Source organism: Protopterus annectens, chromosome 8.part0 (genome assembly GCF_019279795.1).
Source record: "Protopterus annectens isolate FY-2018-M chromosome 8.part0, PAN1.0, whole genome shotgun sequence".
NCBI lineage: Eukaryota > Metazoa > Chordata > Ceratodontiformes > Protopteridae > Protopterus > Protopterus annectens.
In genome coordinates, this window is record NC_056741.1 from 1,907,788,498 (window position 1) to 1,907,809,093 (window position 20,596).

General features: G+C 41.6%; 1 protein-coding gene across 2 annotated transcripts in view; it reads right to left on the reverse strand.

Moving 5' to 3' along the window:
* LOC122809712 (protein NLRC5-like) overlaps nt 1-20,596 on the reverse strand; it is a 1,339,659-nt gene that overhangs the window by 93,451 nt on the left and 1,225,612 nt on the right. The window lies entirely within an intron of this gene.

Below are 20,596 nucleotides of genomic sequence, written 5' to 3' on the forward strand. Positions count from 1 at the left end.
TACATAAATTGAAGGGCAATATTTTAAACAAGCCACTGGGGTAGCCATGGGGGCTGCCTGTGCTCCCATATTTGCAAATTTTGTAATGTCATACTGGGAACAGGAATTTTTAATGAAAAGTACTTATTGGACAAAGATTTTACATTATACTAGATTCCTGGATGATCTTTTTTTGTTGTGGAGGGGTAGTCAACAAGAATTAGATGAATTTTTTGTTACATTAACAACACAGTGGAGTTCTTAAAATTCACCTACTGTTTTAGTGAAGAACAAATCACGTATTTAGTCAGAGTTGAATGTTGATAAGATTAATGGTCTCCTATATTCTAAGATATATAGAAAGCCAACGTTTTCAAATTCATATTTAGAATTTAAAAGTTGGCACCCTTTACATCAAAAAAGAGCAATAATCAAAGGCCAGTTGGTAAGGGCTGCCAGGATGGTTAGTCATGATGAGCATTTTCATGATGAAATTAGTTTTATAGTCAACATGTTTGTTAAAAGAGGCTATCCCCTAGATTTGTTGGAAGAATTATCCAAGGAAGTGATAGGTAAAAGATACAAAAGTATTTATGTACCAATTTTGGGTGGGCCTCATAGGCCGCAAAGTGAACTGGTTGTTAATCACAGACTCAAGGGAAATGAAGCCGGATTCAGGTTTATAACTACTTTTAACATGGATTCTAGGGGTATCACCCAGGCGGTTGTCAATAATTGGGAAATCCTGGCTTTTGACCTGAATGTTGGGACAAAAGTTGGGAAGTGTCCCCCTAGTATTGTATATAGGAAGGATAGGTCCCTTAAAAACATGTTTGAGCATAATGAAAATGCACATGGCCTTTCAAATAGAGCTAAAGGTAATACAAAATGTGGAAAGTGCAATTATTGTTGCCACATCTTTGAAACAGGAGAGCAGTTTAAATTGAATAAAAACAATTCTATAAAAGGGCACTACAGTTGTAATAGTGTCAATGTGGTTTATTTGGCTAAATGTCAAAAATGTTTGGCATTTTATGTAGGAAAGACTTCCAGAGCATTTAAGACACACATCAGTGAACATCTTTATGACATAAAGAAAAGAAAAATTACTAATGCTTTATTTAGACATATTAAAGACAATGGGACACACTCATTTAAGTTTTTGGCTATTGATCATATAGTAAAGGACCCTCAGGGTAAAATAGTAGACTTGCACTTGGATGCAAGTGAATTGAGATGGCATTTAGGGTTGGATGCCACCCAATTTCCTGGATTAAATGAGGCAGTTAATATTGCATGTATTTTAAAATTAAAACATATTATGGGCAAGATGGTTTGAAGTGTCCTATAAGGCACAATTAAATTAAATATGAGATGTGTTTTAATGTTTTAAATGTTTTACAATGTTAGTCAAACACAATATGAGTGAGTTTCATTCATTTATTTATTTACTTACTTATTTTTTGATAAATTATGTAGTGTGTTTTTAAGGTGTAATTAAGTGATTCATGTGACATCATTAAGTAAGGGTATTTAAGGGTTGGGTTTGTAATGAAATTTGTTCTGATGAAGTCTCTTGAAGGAGAAGAAAGCGCTTAACCGTTACCAATAAAGTTTGGCATTTATTTGCAACTCCTTTTGTCTCACCTGATTTGGAGATATGAGCTGATGTGGTTTGAAGGTTCTGAACTTTCTTGCAGCACATTGCAAACATCTACTGTCAGGTGCATAGTCACCAGAACACTTAGTTCCACGAAGCGGAGGAAGAAGGATTATCGAACAGAGGAAATGAGGGAATAGAGCATGCAGAAGTACACATGGAAGGAAGCATAAAAGAAGAACAGGTGGACAGCATAGGTTTTGTGAGGCTACCATATTTTTTACATGTAGTGAGAAAGGAGTATATATATATATATATATATATATATATATATATACACACACACACACACACACACACACACACACACATTATTTATATATATATGTGTGTGTGTGTATGTATATATATATATATATATATATATATATATGTGTGTGTGTGTGTATGTATATATATATATATATATATATATATATGTATATATATATATATATATATATATATATATATACACACGTACACATATACGTGTTTGTGTGTGTGTATCTGTTTACCCTATAGGACAAAAAGAAAGGAATTAACATTACAAAGTATACGAGATAAAAAGGGGGGTCAAATAGAGAACATACATGATCTGGCTGCTCCTTAAAAGAAAAAAAAAATACATTTTTGATAGGGGGGAGGTGGTAGGGGGAGTTGAACGAGAGGAAAAGAAGACAACACTTATCCATCGTTGTGGTGAGTACATAATTTCCGCATCTCATGTTGTCTTTTTTTCATCTGATTCAACATGTGGGACAGATTCCCAAGCTACACAATGGGTACCTGGATGGTGCCAAGGAAAAATGTTCCCAAGAATGGCAAAACCAAAGGATGAGCACATCCTGGACTGTACTTCTAATTTATAGTACGACACAAAAGTGTTAGTTGATGACCTAGTTGCTGCTGTAGGTCTTTTTAGTAGAATTCCTCTGAGAGTACAAAATGATTTGTACTACTGGGGAAGAAAGCCTGGCATGTGTGGCAATTGTTAAAACTGGAGAAACCATGCGGTCAATTTTACAGTCTGTAGGTCCAGCAGAGGCATCATGGAGGGGTGTGTGTTGAGATCCAGGAAGAGATACAACACCCATGTTGTGTGAGCTAAGTAAGGCCAAAGCAAGGGGAACCATACCTGTCAAGACCAGAAGGGGGGAATGAGGATTACTTTGGTCTTGTACTCCATTGCTTTCTGGATGAATTTGGGAATGTGGGAAAAGGAGTAAAGGAGATTGGGGGCCAAGGATGGATTTGAGCATCTTTCAGTGCAAAAAGGTTGCAGCCAGTCTGGCCCCAGTGACTGAAAATCTCTGTTGCCACTGTTTTGTTGAGAGACCACTTGTGAGGCAGTAATATAGTTCTGCTCAGCTTGTCTGCTAAGATGTTGGATGTCTCAGGTATGCTCATTACTACTAGAAAGTGGTTCAAGGACATCACCCACTGCCAGATTCTCATGGTTTCTCAGTGAAGAGGGTATGATATTGTTCTACCCCATTTGCTGATGTACCAAACTACTGACTTGTCTGAATGATGGTAATCACATCCTTGGTTGAATGATTCTGAACCAGCAATGCAGGGAGGACCACTCTTAACACCCATACACTGATGTGAAGGTTGGCCTCTAATGGGGACCATGTTCCTTGGAATGTTCTCCCTTTAAAATACCACCCACCCAAGAAGGGAGGCGTCCGTGGCCATTGTGGCTTTGGGTATCAGAGGAGAGAAGTATCTGCCCAGAGTAACTGAGTCAGATGTAATCCATCATTTGGTATGATTCTTGCATACCCACGAGTCAAACTTTGTGGTGAAGGGGATGAAATCTATGGGACAACTGTACCACTAATATCCATTGTACAACTCTCATGTGGTATCTGGCCAATGGCTCCATCACTATGGAGGAAACCATTAGCCCTATAAGTCTTCATATCAGTCGAGCCTTGGGATATAAATGATTTATTACTTAAAGAGCCAATGATCTGACTGAACTGATCCAAAATTAAGGTAATTTTACTCTTTGACAAACAGTGTCTATCTGGCAGCCTATGACTTCTATTCATTGAGTTGGCTGTAATTTGCTCTTCTTTATGTTAATGGAAATACCCACAGTGGACCATAGGTGTAGCAGGAATGAATGGTGCAGTGGTAGCATTGTCGTCTCACAGCAAGAGGTTCTCTGGTTCAATTCTTGGTGTGGAGTCTGCATGTCCTCTCTGCATTTGTGTGGGTTTCCTCCAGGTGCTCTGCTTTTCTCCCACATTATAAAGACATGCATCAGAAATGTTTCTCTCGAGGCTTCCGCTGAAAATTGGCTTTGTTTCAAGTTGGACTTTCCCGGTTAACAAATAATAAATAAATAAATGGCATGTTAGAAGTAGATCCCCTGGAAGTAGCAGTTAAAAAACAATCATCCAGATATAGGTTCATAGGTAGGTTCTATCCTATTGGCCCTAGGGCCTGTATAAGCCTAGCCAAATGGTACCCTGGGTTTTGCCACCCAAGAAAATTATTTTCCTGTGCCCCTGTCAAGCAGAGCCACAGAAGTGATCCCCGGGGTGAATTGCCTATCTCCCATCCAATCATCAAGACTTTTCTTGAAGAGTGCTAATGAGCTTTGTTTGAGATAGATAGGTAGTTTGGTCCAGAGTATGGGAAGTCTCTGAGACAGGAATATATCCCTCTAGCATGTTCTGTTTATTGTGGTGACAAGGTTTAGGTCCCTAGAGTGTGTAGCTCAGAGAGACTGGGATTTCTTTAAGTGGAGCTTGTCCAACAGCTCTGGGTTTGACATAGCTTTGTATGTTAGGCAGAGATCACCTCTGTGTAGGCGATATGCGACAGAGTAAAGCTGGAGTTTTTGAGACGGTTTGTATAGGGCATCTGTTTGAGGCCAGTAATCCTCTTTGTGAGGTATTTCTGTGGCCTTTCTAGTTGTTGTAGATGTCTTGTGAGGTACATACCAAAAGGGGCGTTGTACTCTATAATGAGTCTAATGAGTGATGAGTAGAGGGGAGCAATGACCTCTTTTTACCTGGATGAGAAACCTTTTGTGATGAGGTGTGCCATGTAGAAGGATTTCCTGACTACTGTGGCAATCTGATTATCAAAGGAGAGACTGCTGTCCACCTGTGTCCCAAGGTCTCATCACACTTTCGGTGTTAAGTAGACTACCACCTATGTGGTAATTCTTGGGTACAGAGTTTTTACTAAAAGGGATGACAATGCACTTTTTGGCATTGAGCTTGAGGCCATGACTTTGACACCAGGCATCTGTCTCAGTGAGGCCCTTTTGTAGGATGTCCACATCGTTAGGAGTTTTGATTATGGCTCCTAGTTTTCAGTCATCTACAAACTTTGTTAGCCAAAGACCTTCTGTGTTAGCCTGTACTTCAGAGAAGTAGATACCAAACAGGAGAGGACCTAGGACTGAACCCTGTGGTACTCCACTTGTCACTGGTCTGAAGTTGGATTTAGAGTCTGCTACTTTCACAGTGTAGGTTCTGTCAGTGAGCCAGTTGGCAACTCATCTTGTGACATAGGGATTTATACCTAGTTTAGTGAGTTTATCTATAATTCCAGAGTGGGGGATGGTGTGGAAAGCCTTGGCGTGACCTAGATAGGCTGTGTGAACCACCTTACCCTCATCTACAGCTTTGGTGACTGCTTCAAAGAAGTCTATCAGGTTTAGGAGACATGATCTGCCTTTTACAAACCCGAACTGGGTAGGGTCCAGAGTTTGGAGATTACCAGTGTCATTGTTTATAAGTTCCATGATGATACGTTCCATAGCCTTGCAGACCAGGCTCATCAGGCTAATGGGGCAGTAGTTTCTGGGGGTCTGTGGTGGCTCCCCCTTTGTGGAGTAGGATAACCATTGCTGTGTGCCATTCAGTGGGCACAAAGCCTGAGGTGAGGCTATGACTGAACATGGTACTTAGGTGGGGTGCCAGTTCGTTCTGTAGTTCATGTAGAACACAGCCTGGGATGTTGTCAGGTCCCATGGTTGCTGTGTTCTTGGCTTTGGAGAGTGTGTTTTTTACCTGTGCAGCAGTGATTACAGGAACTTTGCATTCTTCTGGTATAGAGATGGGTCCTTTAGGGGAATGAGAGAGGGGTAAAGTTAGCACTGAACCTATCTGCCAGGATGTTGGCAATATCAGTTGGTTCTGTATATTTAGTGCCATTGTGCTGTAACTCAGAGCAGATCTGAGTGTTGCCATTGAGAATCTTGACATAGCTATAGAATGCTTTGTGGTTGTCTTTAGAAACAGTGGTGGTTTTGTTTTCCTAACTAACTTTGGAGGATTTTATGACAGATCTCAGCTTCTTACTGAGGCTGACCACGGAGTTCCTCCAATCATGGGATTTTACTCTTTTTTGCAACAGTTTCTTTCTTCTGTTGTAGAGTTTGTTTATGGCAGGGGACCACCAGAATGGCTTCCTTTTTTTGGAGGATAGCATCTTGATTCTGTTAGGGATTGCACGATCCATGCACATGTGTAAGTGCTTATAAAGTGCAACTGTTTAGGATTCAGCAGTCATATCTCTATTGTCCGTCAGCATGGGTGTCGTGAAGTTTGTCACTTCTGTCTTAAGAAGCATGAAGTTGGCTTGGAGAAATTGCTTAGGGTGGTTTCCCTAATGGGGGGGGGGGGTAGGATGTGGATGCCTATGGTGATTTGCTTGTGGTCGGATCTGACCAGCAAGGAATTGACCTCTGGTGTAGAACACTGGTTGCCCATGTTGGTAATGACCAGGTCTAGGATATTGCTGCCCCTGGTAGGGGTGTGGATAAGTTGATCCAAGGCAATGGAATTTATGAATTGTAGAAAACGTTGAGCACAAGAGTTGGTACATGAGTAGTTTTCCCCATTAATGGTGGGGTAGTTGAAATCGCCCAATATTAGGGTGTTAGGTTGTACCCTAATATTTTCCAGTGTATCAAGAAATGAGGAGTGGGAATCCTGGGGCATGGTGGGGGATCTGTAGCAAGCTACAATTTGGATTGCGGTCTTACCCAGAGTTAGTTGCACTTGGATAATCACAGACGCATTATGCTGAGCAACTAGCCTGGAAGTGTGGATATCCTTAATGCATATGGACACGCCTCCACCTTTAGTGCTTCAGTCCAGGTTAGGTGGCTGAAAGGTGTGGTATGAATTATAGCCTGGTAATGCAGGGGTGCTCTCTGGAGCCTTGAACCCGGTCTCTGTCACTGCACAGATGTCGATGTTCTCCATTTTAAGGAGTGCCTAGAGTGAGTGCATTTTGAGGTGTAGACTTCTAGCATTTAGCATTACCCTCAGATTTTGCTTGCTTGTACCTGTTACAGTGGTGAATTTGTCATTTGAATCTTGTCTATAAAAGGCACTATAGGGCTGGCAAGAACCTTAGCCAGTATCCGGAATCCCAAGGGCGACAGGTGCAGGCCATCTCTGGCAAAGAGTTACCTTAAAGTGAATCGCAAGCATATACAATCCCATTTCATTGAATGGGTTTGCCTCTACAGGGCTTGTGTCCCACTTCACTTAGGGTTGCTGAACGCATCCAATGGAACAGGCAGAAATGATGAATACTGCAGCTCTTTTTATAATCTACCTGATATAATGCCACCTCAGAATTTGCTAGATTATAATTCAGACATCACTGAAAAGCAACTTGATAAAACAAACTATATCCATATGGCTCTAGGTGATTCGGTCATGTTGACTAATGTCGCCAAAAATGGCCATGGGTAGTTACCGGTGATAAGTGGGTTGAGGACCCGGCCTACTCTGACCCACTCCAGGGACCCTTATTAATGCTGGGAGGGGTATATGTGCCCCTAGTGGCCAGTGTGTGCCCGGAATAAAGCCCAGCAGTCCTGGGTCAATAAGCTGTTGGCTGGCCGGTCTGTAGTTGCTCAGCCTGGGTTACCTGGGATTGCTTTGTTGAGAAAGCTGGACGTAAAACCAACCAACATGCCAAACATGAACTGAGAATTGCTACACTTAATGTAGGTTCACTGACAGGATGCAGCTTGGAAGTGGATGACATGATGATACGGAGGAGGCTGGACATCCTATGTATCCAAGAGATGAGATGGGAAGGCAGTGCAGCAAAGCCCCTTGGCTTGGGATCCAGAGTCTACTACTCAGGTGGAGGGCAGGCTAAAAATGGTGTAGGAATTGTGGTGAGAGAGAGGCTTCAGAAGGCAGTAAGGGATATCATCAGAATTAATGATAGACTCATGGCAGTCAGACTCCAATGTAATGATAGGGCAGTATTCATAATCTCAGCCTATGCCCCACAGCAGGGTTGTGATAGTGAGGTATATGGGAATACGTGGCTTCCCTGAAGCCTGAGGAAGGGTGTCACCACTGCCATTATCTTGGCGAACACTCAGGGGCCGTGTTAAGTCCATAAGGCAGTGCTCTGAATGGGAAGTGATTGGCGCCAAGCCTGAAATGGAGAGATCTCCTTGACTGCCTCTGGATCTTTATGTGATACTAGGCATCTTGAAGATCTACAGAGCACATCCAATCATCCTTTCTGAGACAAGGCAGAATGGTCTGAACTGTGACCATCCAGAATTTTGTGTTTCACATATTGATTTTATTTACTTAGATCCAAAATTGGTCTCAGGTCCTCTGTCTATTTTGGAAGTAAAAAGAACCCTGAGTAGACTCCAGATTCTAACTGGCCTTGGGGGAACCAGGTGGATGACTCTTTTGACCAGCAACTTTTGTTGCTGCAGATTCCAACTGATTGGATGGAATGTTGGCAATCTCTTGTTTTATTCTTGGAGTTTCTAAAAAGAGAATTGTATAACCTCTGGAAATGATCCTTAGCACCCATGAATCTCAAGTTATGTATTGCCAGGCTAGAGGGTGTAAGGAGAAGTGTCCCCTGACTGCCTTGAGAGTGCAGCAGCCGGGCAAACATTCAGAGACACTGGAAAAGCTTGTCTGTGAATGGACGAGGGAAACCTTGATTTTGTGGAACGCCTCTACCTCTGCGGTAACGTCTTGTCAAATTGCCTCCACCTCCGCTTCTTGGAGGCTTGTACCCAGAAGTCTCCTGGTAAAACCCTTGAGATTTCTTGAACCACATCTTCTTTCCCCCGTCTTTGATTCCTGAAGAAGGATCTCTGAAGGGATGAAAAGTGGATTCCAACAGCAGAAAAGGTCTTACCATCCTGTTCACTTCTGGTAAGTGTGTCCTTGTCTTTCTGTCCACACAAAGTGGAACTGTCATAAGGGGCGTTGATGAAGGATATTCTGAAACTTTCTGCAAAGTCACATGGCTGCATCCATTCATGACTATGCACTGTAAAGCCAGTACTGGCTGCACAGGCTGCCCCATCTGCTACATTGGAAAGCAATCTCATGGACACAGTTGTAGTATTTTGAAGGGTTTGCAACTGGGACTCCACAGTTTTTGGGACATCTGTTGGTAAGCTGCCTGCCAGAAAATTTGAAAGTTCCATAATCAAGTCCCTCTAGAAATGTGTCAAGTGAGCCATATAATTCAACACATGTATTGAAAAAGTGGCTGAAGTGTATGTCCTTTTCCCCAGTCTGTTCAAAGCCTTAGATAAACAGAGGAACACTCTTCAGAAAATTCCTTTTTCATGGCTACTGCTACCACCATGGGATCTAAAGGGGACTCTTAGCCCATAACTTCCTATCCCTTGAAGCAGTTACAATCCTATCTGGCATTTTAGGGATGGGTTCTGCCACATCAGGCTCCTTCCAAGCTTTCTGAGTAAAGAGGTTGACTAACAGGTCGGGAGGAAGGACCACACAGGATGTTGACGGGCTAGACCCAAAGGCTTCCAGGAACACTGACTCAATGGAAGAATGTGCTTCAACGAACCATCTCCTACACTGTTTTAGTCCTCAGTCCTCAGAAATCTCCTCATCATTCGATCAACATTGAACTTCATGAGACTTCTATTGGAATGTCCAGATCTGGAAGAAGATGCTATTAAAGTAGGCTTTGAAGGTCTTTTCTGCAAAATTAGAGAAAGAAGCACAGGAATAATCAGAGCTGGAGTAAAAGAAGACTTCAGAAATGGAGTCTGGATCTGCAAATGATTAGATCTGATTGTCTCTGAACTTTAGGTGCTGTACCTGCAGTACCTGTGGGGTCAGGAAATCTTTTCTTGGATCTTTCCTGACAATCTTCAGGATGCTTTGATTTATTTTTCTCTTTAGCTCTATCCCTCTCTCTTTACTTTTTTTCTTATTGGAGGAAGAGAGGATGTAATGGGCCCTGTCTGGGGAGAAAGAAGACCTTTAAGTATGAGTTTTTCTTTGTAGGACTCTGGAGCTGAACACAGCACAAATGGAGCAGGAAGCTAGAAAGCGGCAAGGCCCCAAGCAGTATATAGACACTAAAAGTGTGGTTCTTTGGGGAGGGGGGGGGTTATGCCTGCAGAAAGCCTGAGGACATGAGGACTTACTAACTTATAATGACTAAAAAAAATATTCCTACACTGCAAAAAACTTTAAATCTGTCAATACTAAAAATGCAAACACACGAAGAAGAACGAACTGTACAAAAATGTTTAAGAAAACTTCTAATCTCTAAGCCTACTCTAAGCACACTTTAAAACCTAATATAACAACTATATTTAACAAAGGAGGAGGAAAAAAGCATTAACTTATTGTGAATCAAAGGTGAGTTCTTGGTCCACACGTCTGGCTCTCACAAGCACTAAATGAGATCTGAGGTGGCTCAGTCAGGATGGAGAATTGTAGGTAGGAGAGGAGTCAGAGCTCTCAGATCCAATGCTTTGGCATGAGGCACCAAGGTCAGATCTAACTACCCATATGTTGAATCCGACAAAAAAAGACAACATTGGATCTGAGACTTAAACTTTTCTTTGAAAGTCTTGTGTCATTCCTTCTGATGCACTGTTCAGTATCAGCAAAAAACATCTGGAAAGCCACCTTGTGTATGAGGTAATTTAGTACACACAAAGCTAAAACCACAAAGGCAAACACACCATTCTACAGTCTGTCTATTGCATGTGACACCCTTTCCAAAGAATGGATAGATGGCCTCTAGGGTGATGAAGCCTTTGTTAGGAGGACTGCTGCAGAAATAGAAGTATCTGGCTTTGGGATCTTTTCTCAAAGAGAACATTCCACTGGGGATGAAAGATGTAATCCATCTTCTTGGGCCATGTGTCCAAATTCTACCAAGTTATCTTGGTGGTCTCTTTTAGAGTGTGCCACCCAGGACGTCTGTGGGGTGAACCTACACATCATCTGCAGCTTTTCTTATAGGGAAGGTTTGGTAGTAGATGGCCAACTTCACATGTCTGACTTACAATCAACGAGACCAGTCTTGTGTGAATTAGAGCCCTAGACAAAGGAATACATGTCCGCTACCCCACTGCATACTAGTTCACCCTGTACTTCCCCAGTGCCCCTCACATAATCCAAACAGATAACTTCTTTCCAGATTTTCTACATGTTCTTATTTTTTAGCTTTCCATCATGCTTTTAATACATTTTAACAGTACAAAATGTGACTGCAATAAGACTGCATGCTGTAAATAAATTAAGCAAGTGATTTGGAAGCCATTAGGTCCCCAAAAGTCATAAGGCTCTGGATGCTCTGAGTCACATCTTAGAGCTTCATTATAACCTCTTGATTTAATGATGGCCTGAACAAACAGTAATGAGTAAAGAAAGAAATTTAGTCTTATTTTTAAAATGCTTCTAAATCTTAATGTTCATATCTAAAACTGGTGTACCTAAATAAACTGGGGAGACAAATTCAAGGAAAAACAAACCCTATTTGCCTACTTCCTCACCCTCCAAAAAGGTTAATTTCCTTCTGCGTACCCCTCTGGTGTTAGACTGTGATGAAAGAATATGTTCAAATGGGCAGAGGCATATATTCTACAGTTCGGGGTCTGGCAAAAGAAATCAAATCATATCTATAAAACCCAGATACACAGAGATGAAGTAAATTCAGACTCCACACAAAAGGAATCAAAGTCAAAAACACATGTAGAAAACTAAGCTCTGTCGGATGGCAACACTGCTCAATGAAATACTCTGCCAATGATCCTTTGCTATTTTACACATCCTGCCCTGTCTACCTCAGACAAACACTTCTTGATTAGAATGCTTATGTCTGTAATGGAAAGTGAAAAAGATTATGGCCAACTTGGTACTTTTTTCATACACTAGAACCCCTTTTCCATACGCACGCTGTTATTATCATCTTACACAATCCTCACACTCTTCAATTACAGCCACTTTACTGAATGTGCACACTTTAGAAATCTGATCACATTAAAAGTAGCTACAATAAAGTATTCCATTTAGCTTCACAAAAATGCGCACTACTTTTGCAAAACCAGAATGGTTGCATAACATGAACAAATTGCAATAACGACAATCATTTTCATTCACTGACAACCCCTGTGGAATGTATCTTCTTAGCTCACTGCTGTCAGAATACAGTATGCAACACACTGTAACCACCACAAACATCTCAACATCTTATCTCAAGAATCAATGGAAAAGTTAAAAAGTATTAGTGTACAAAGGATCAACATAAGTGACAGTTATTATCTTTATATACTTAGAAACTTGCTGGAATAATAGGCTTTCCATTAGCATATTTTTTTTCAAAGTCTATGAAGTCTGATACTCAAAGGTTTGACAACATCATTTAGTAACTGCAATCTTCATTGATTTGTCAGGAAAGCCACCTATTTGAAAAAGTTACTGTGAGGCATATATAAGATGTACAATTTGTGGTAACGCTGTCTGATTCACAGGCAGCCCTACTAATGTTTCTGTGGCCATGTTAAATGCTAATGAGTCATTCCAGGGAACAGACACTTGCTAACTAGCAATGTGTTCTCCATCAGTACTGCCTGTGGTAAGGCATTTACACAACCGACCAATTCAGAGAATTGCTTGGCTGTGTAAATTACATGGTCACTCCTGGCCACTCATGGTAATGAGCACAGCAAGAAGCTTATGTCTATGTCCTGCAGTAGAGGTAAGTGCCAGAGAGTTTAGCAGAAAGGTAGTGTTGTGGTATGTGTGCAATTGTGTATCTGTGTGTGTATGTGTGAGCGTTTTTTTTTGCCTGGGAAGTTGCAGTAGGGGAATAGGTTAGATAAGTGTGTGTATAAATGTATGTTCGAGGGGACTATCACATCTGCACACTTCCCTTGACTAAAGAACAAATCCTGCAACATTGGGCGGACACCAGCTGCCAATGAGTACAGTTACAGATCGTGCCTGAACTGCACTTAAACTTGGGTTAGGGGAATACTAGCCATCAGGAATAGCTGTACAAATTTTGCCTTAATGGCACAGAGTCAGGGTTGACACTAGACACCAGAGACACTCTTCATAGTGTGCTTTAAAGGCACTTGTTAAAAAAATTAAGACAATTTGGGTTGGGGGAAACACTAGAAACCAGGGACACCCTATGTAGCTTGCCATAAGGGCACTTATTTAAGAAGGAAAGGCAGTGTGGGTTTGGAGACCATTGAACATCAAGAATACTATAAATAAGGTGCTTGAAAGGCACTAAAAATAATCAAATCATGTACCCTCCCACCAAGAATATTATTCCTCTGTGCCATTACTAGACCATAGGGATGACCTGTATTAGTACCTAAAACAGGAAAAAAAAATAGAAAAGTATAAAGGCAGTGGAAAAGGATTTGAAACCTGCACCCTTGACACAGGAAACAGCATTAACCAGCTAATGATGGTCTTAAGGACTCAAGGCCTGCAATAGTTCATGATTTGCAAGCGAGAGGGATGGTACATATAAGATACCTCTCAACTCTGTAAAGCAAGGAGTTGAAATAAAGCCAGAAATAATGGTGGGATAAAGACACACTATCAGAGAAAATAAACTTAGAAAGTCACTAGAATAACAGATTGTGCATTAGTATGCATTTACTGAGGGGATATGAAGTTCTAAACTCTAATTTATGGCATTAATGTCTGACTGTAATTATCCGTGATTATAGCTCTTAACTTCTTACACAAAAAATCTGGGCAAAGCCAAAACTAATGGGGGATAAAGCCGCAAAAATAGGGACAAATTTTAAATATTGCTATTATAAATTTAGAAAGTTGCTAGAATAAAATGTATTGTGTTACCATGCATTTTCTGAAGGATTTGAAGTCTGAAACTCTAATGGCTGTCATTTTTTAGTGAATTCAGTCCTCACTGATTTGCCAAAAAATCCAGGCAATCACACATTTAATGAGTAACAGACCAAAAATATGAGGCAAAAATCTAGACAGTCGAGAGGTATGTCCATGATTTATGAGGACAGAAAAATGGAGATATTGGGGATGTTCTGACAACTCAGAGACACATATTGGGTATGTGGCATGTGTTTGTGTATGCCTTTTAGTCTGAAAGAACAGAAAAGTGTAAAAAAACAATAAAAATAAATTTAAAACCAAAAACCAGCAATGTGGACTGATGTCACTAGACATAAACCTTGAGTACACTGCTCTTGAAAAAAACACTGAGTGAATTTGTTTTAAATTTAAGAACTTCATCAGTGTGATAATCACAACCAAGGACGCCCAATTTAAAACAGCAACTGCCAAGAAGCTAAAAGATAAATGCATAATAATTTAGTTCATTATTAATTTATCTTCAGCTTGTAATGGTGAACAAAAAGCTCCACTCATACATGTAAACCTGTACACACTCTGATAATAAATGAACAATGATGAAAATAAAATAAACGAAACTACATTAAATGCTAAATGTGGACAGAATAAAAAAGGAAGTATAAATTTTAATTAGTAAAGGATGTCTGTATGATGAATAGAAGCTGTAATAATGATACTGAGACTGACAGCTTCCAATCTGTGAGGTTCACTGTTTATTTGGAATACCAAGGTCAATGAATTACCATTATTATTGCTACTAGTCCTCATTGTGGCTAATGAATCTATCAGGGCTCGGGCGACTGTTTCTGTTTTCAGGAGCTTTGCCTGTCTGCATTTTCAGAACCTCCCAGATGATGTTAAAATTGAGATTTTAAATTCTCCCTTGAAAAGAGATGTAGTGTTTGGCCTCTCTGCTGCAGAGGTGATAAACAAGTGTGATGAAAGGGGCAAGCTCATCCAGGGAATCTTTTAAGATTTTTCAACCCTCCTTTTCCAAATTTTCCAAGGGATCTTCTATCTCCTCATTCAGTTTTGGCACGAAGCAGAATAAACAGCCTCAACAAAATATAGGTAAACAGACTTTTAAGAGGAAATGACAAGGGATTCCAAAAAAGCAGCTTCAAACCTCACAAACCCAAAGGCAATCTACAAGTTTGAATGCTTGTTCAAGGGTCCTTGTGATCCCCTCCCACCCTGGCCCCTTTTTCTCTGCCAGAAAGTCTGAATCTCCATTTATCACTTTGGCAACAGATTGTTTCACACAGTTGAATTCAGGAAATCATTCATCAGTGTTACAGATAGATGTGTGAGGAAATTCTTCCTTTCCAGAGAAATTCTTCCTTTCCTCCAAATCAGACTCTCTTGTTTCCACTGATTCTTCATTACATGCTGTCCCAAGGAGTGATAGAATCATTTCCAACTTCCCAGGTGTGGAGAGGTTTTATTCAAGGAAGTTCCTTATGCCAAAGAAAGAAAATGTTTGGAGACCAGTTCGGGATCTTTATTTTGTAAACCTGTTTGTGATAGTGCCCAAATTCAAAAGGATGTCACTTCACAACCTGTTATCTCTTCTTCCTCTTTCAAGTTACCTGGCAACGCTCAACTTAAAAAAGGCTTATCATCACATCTCTATTCATCCAAACATCAGACATTTCTCAAAGCTTTGTCTGTCTGGATCACATTATCAGTTTTCTGCCTTACCTTTTTCCAGAGTCTTGAGTGAAAGATCTCTTACATAAGATGGCATTCCAAGAGAACATTCAAAAGTCTTTCTTGACTCCTTCACACAGGATTGTCTTACTGGGATGTCAACTAGACACCACGGTTCAAAGAGCTTTTCTTCCACAGGAAAAATAGGCCTTTATCTAGATCTATTTCTAAGGTTTTCCACTCAGACTTCAGTCACTGTAAGGAAATACTTTAGGATTTTGAGTCTCATGACATCAGTGATTTTAATGATACCCCGCCATATCTCCATGAGAAACATACAGTTGTATCTGAAATCTATTTGGTCCAATCAACACCCTTCATCTTTTCAAATCCCAGTACTGTCAGAAGAGAAATCTTTTGGTTGAGACAGCAGATATCCTTAAATCCATATGTCCCCTCCTCCCGCCTTGATCCAAAGCAGTCAGTCTCTAAAGATGCAGCAGTTTCAGGAGGGATAAAAGTGCAGGGACTGTGGGACACCAAGGACAGAAGCAAGCACATAAATATAAAAGAGATTCTTGCCCTGATCAAGGCATTCAACTCTCTGAACCATATTTGGTCCCTGGGACCTCTTCAAGTGGTTATAAATAATACCATAGTAATATGATACATCAACAAGCAAGGGGTAACCAGGTTGTAACCCCTTTGTGGACTATCCATGTCAGTGTGAGGTATAGCTGTGCAATCTCACTCTACAGGCATCCCACATTCCATTTATGTGGAAAACTGTATGACAGTCTGATTAGAACCATGGCAGATCCTCATGAATATAAACGACATTGGGGTCTTCTAAGATTTGATCCATTTGTGGGGAGTTCCTCAAGTAGACCTCTTTATCTCTTCTCTGATTAATCAACTGGCAAGATTGTGTTCCAGAACTCCATGTAAGAAAGCTGGGAAGACAGGTGCCTTTTCTTTTCCTTGGACAGGAATTTTCCTGTATGCTTTTCCACCATTTCAACTAATATCCAAAGTACTTCTGAAGATTTAGAAGAAATCCCCCAAGATCATTGTTGTGATTCCCTTCTGGCCCAGACAACCTTGGTTCTCCACCCCTTTGGAAAAGACCAGGGGCAATTGCCACACGTTTCCTCACAGACTGTATCTATTCACACAAGAACAGGTGTGTTTGATACACCCCATCAATCAACCTCAATTGACTACCTGGATGATAGGGTCTTAATTCTTTTCAGACACCTGCTTACTCATGATGTGCAGCAGGTACTAATGGAGACAAGAAAGCCTGCTAGTAGAAGATCAGATATTAGCAAATGGAAAAGGTTTTCTAGTTGGTGCTAACAACACAGCCAGTACCCAGTCAGGACAGTTTGTTTCTGGTTCTACAATTTGTGTGAGAGTTACAATCCTATGCCTATTCTTAGTCCTCTGTCAAGGTTCACTTATTGGCCATATCAGCATGTCCTCCCATGGATCATCTCCTTTTAATGCAGTCTCATGTCAAAATGTTTTTGAAACGGGTTTTGCATAAGAGGTCTCCAAGAAAACTGTTGGCCTCTTCTTGTGATCTTAATTTGTGTTAGAAAGCTTACATTTGCTCCACTTCAGCCAGCTAATCTGGCTGACTTAAAGTTCTTAACATGGAAAACAGTTTTACTGATTGCTCTGACCTCTGCAAGAAGGGTATCTGAATTGCAAGCACTTATGGAAATCTCATCTCATTTTCCATAGGGACAGGGTTTGTTTGAAAACTAATCCTTCTTTTATGCCTAAAGTGGTATATAGGTTCATAGGTTCATACTAGGCTATCTGCCCTAGGGCATTTATAAGCCTAGACAGAGTGTGTTTGGCTTTCTCCACCCATTTTAAATTAATTTAGCTATGCCCTTTTTCGAGGTTAGTATACTGTGCTTCTGTCTAACAGTGACACAGAAGTGATGCCCGGGGTAAACCTATGATCTCCCATCGACTCATCAAGATTCCTCTTGAAGAGAGTCAATGAGGGACTCTGCCTAACCTGGACTGGGATTTTATTCCAGAGTGAAGAGAGCCTCTGGGTTATGGATCTGTCCCTCCAGCATGTCCTATTTATTTCAGTGCTGAGGTTCAAGTCTCTCAAGCACGTAGCTCGATGGGATTTGGATTTTCTGAGGTGCAGCATGTCCATTAATTCTGGGTTGGACATGGCTTTATACATCAGACACAGATCGCCTCTGAGCAGGCGGTATGCCACTGAGTAGAGCTGGAGTTTCTTTAACAGGGCAGCATATGGCATCTGTTTGAGCCCTTTGATCCTCTTGGTGAGGTACTTTTGGGGTCTTTCCAGTTGCTGCAGGTGTCTGGTAAGGTACATCCCAAAAGGGGCATTGTACTCAATTATGGGCCTGATGAGGGATGAGTAAAGAGGCACGATGACCTCCCCTGATCTAGATGTGAATCCCTTCATGATTAGGTGGGCTATATAAAATGTTTTTCTAACCACTTTGGCCACGTGGTTGTCAAATGATTGACTGCTATCAACTTGGGTCCCCAGGTCCCTAATTACTTCTTCTGTATTTAATGGATTACCACCTATGTGGTAATTTGTGGGCACTTTGTTTTAGCCAAAGGGGATGACTATACACTTTTTGGCGTTTAGCTTGAGGCCATGGCTCTGGCACCAGTTGTCTGTTTCTATGAGGCCTTTTTGGAGGATGCATGTGTCGGCTGGTGAGTCGATTATGGCGCCCAGTTTGCAGTCATCTGTGAACTTGGTCAGCCACAGTCCTTCCGTGTTGGCCTGTACCTCCGAGAAATATATACAGAACAAGAGAGGTCCCAGGACTGAGCCTTGTGGGATGCCACTTGTAACTGGTTTGGAGTCTGACATGGCTCCAGCAATTCTAATCATGTGGGTTCTGTCCTTGAGCCAGTTTGCAACCCATCTAGTGACATAGGGGTTTATATTTAAGCTGGTGAGCTTATCTATAATGCCCGAGTGGGGTATTGTATTGAAGGCTTTGTGAGGTCCAGGTAGGCTGTGTGGACCACCTTCCCCTCGTCAATGGCCTTGGTGACTGTTTCAAAGAAATCAACCAGGTTTAAGAGGCAGGATCTGCCCTTAACAAAGCTGAACTGGGTAGGATCCAGTGTCTGTAGGTCCCCAATATCTTTATTTATGAGGTCCATGATGATCCTTTCCATAGCTTTGCAGACCAAGCTAGTCAGGCTTATGGGGCGATAGTTTCCAGGATCCATTGAGGCACCACCTTTGTGGAGAGGGACCACTGTTGCTGCACGCCACTCTTTGGGTACATATCCTGTAGTAAGGCTGAGACTGAACAGTAGTTTTATGTTTGGGTTTAGCTCTTCTTGGAGTTCATGTAAGACGCAGCCCGGGACACCGTCTGGTCCCATTGATGCTGTGTTTTTGCTTTGGAGAGGGCAACTCTTACCTGAGCATCTGAGATGTCAAGGGGCAACACTCTGCTGGGATAGATATTTGCCCTTTGGTGGGAGGTTGTGCTGAACCTGACAGCTAGGATGTTGGCAATGTCTGTGGGTTCGGTATATTTTTGTCATTTTGGACTAATTCTGAGCATATCTGGGAATTCTCACCCAGGTTTCTAACATAACTAAAGAAAGCCTTGTGATTATCCTTAATGTCCTGTGCAATTTTCTCTCGAAGCTGGTCTTAGATGATTTTATGAGTGCCCGTAGTTTTTGCTAATACTGATCAGAGATGCCTTCCTTTTTGGGATTTTGCTCTATCATGTAGTAGCTTCCTCCTTCTATTGTATAGTTTGTTTATGGCTGGGGTCCACCAGACAGGACGTCTGCCTTTGGAGGATTGGGTCTTGGCTTTATTTGGGATTGCATGATCCATGCATTCCTGAAGGTATTTATAGAATGTGTTTATAAAGGATTCTGCAGTCTGGGCCGTATTTTCCACAGGCCCGGGGGCTTTGAAGGATTCCACCTCGGTTTTGAGGAGTGTGAAATTTGCTTTAGAGAAGTTTTCACTGTGGTTTTCAGGGCAGGGGTGGAGTCGGGATGTGAATATCCAGTGAGATTAGTTTATGGTCTGATCTTATCAGTGAGGGATACACTTCTGGTCTGGAGCATAGAGTCCCCATGTTGGTGATGATCAGGTCCAGTATGTTTTCCCCTCTTGTGGTAGTGGTAACAAGTTGTTCCATAGCATTTGAGTTTAGAAATTCTAGGAACCTTTGGGCTAGGGTGTTGGAGCTAGAGTAATGCTCCCAGTTTATGTTTGGGTAGTTGAAGTCACCCAATATAATGGTATTTGGAGAGACCTTCATATTTTCCAATGTTCTCAGGAAGGCCAAGTGGGGTTCCTGGGTTTGGGAGGGTGGTCTGTAGCAGGCTATAAACTGGAAGGCAGTTTTACCCACTGTTAGTTGCACATGGATAGTCTCTGATGATTTGTGCTGTGCCACCAACCTGGAGGTGTGGGTATCTTTGACGAATATTGATACTCCCCCTCCTTTGGTGGTTCAGTCCAAGTTTTGGGGCCGAAAAGCACGGTACGAGGTATAACCTGGTAGTGCTGGGGTGCTCTCAGGAGCCTTGAACCAGGTTTCTGTTACTGCACAGATATTGATGTTCTCCATGCTAAGGAGAGTTTTGAGTGTGTGCATCTTGAGGTTTAGACTTCTGGCATTGAGTAGCATTACTCAGTTTCTTATCCCTTGTGATACCTATGGAGGTGGGTTTGTCTTTTGAGCCTTGCCTAAAAAAGTCACTATGGGGTTAGCAAGAGCCTTTGCCAATATCCAAAAGCCCAGGGGTGACAGGTGCAAGCCGTCCCTAGCGAAGCATTGTGGCTTGTCGAGCATGTCATCCTAGGCTGACAGGCATTGGATCCCCTTTGAATGACACCAATACTTAAGCCAATTGTTGAAATTGATCATCTTGTCTTCATATTGTGGCATCATTCTTGGTGATGGTAACATGCTACTCAAGGTCAGGGTCATACCGGCCTGGGTTACATGCTCAGAGAGCTCCTCTATGTCTCTTTTCATGTAGTCCAGGGAGGTATGTCTCAGGTCATTCACACCAGCATGGACAATGACTGAGTCATATTTGTACTTGCCTTGGAGTGACCTGAGTGCTTGTGTTATGTGGCGGATCCTAGCACCCG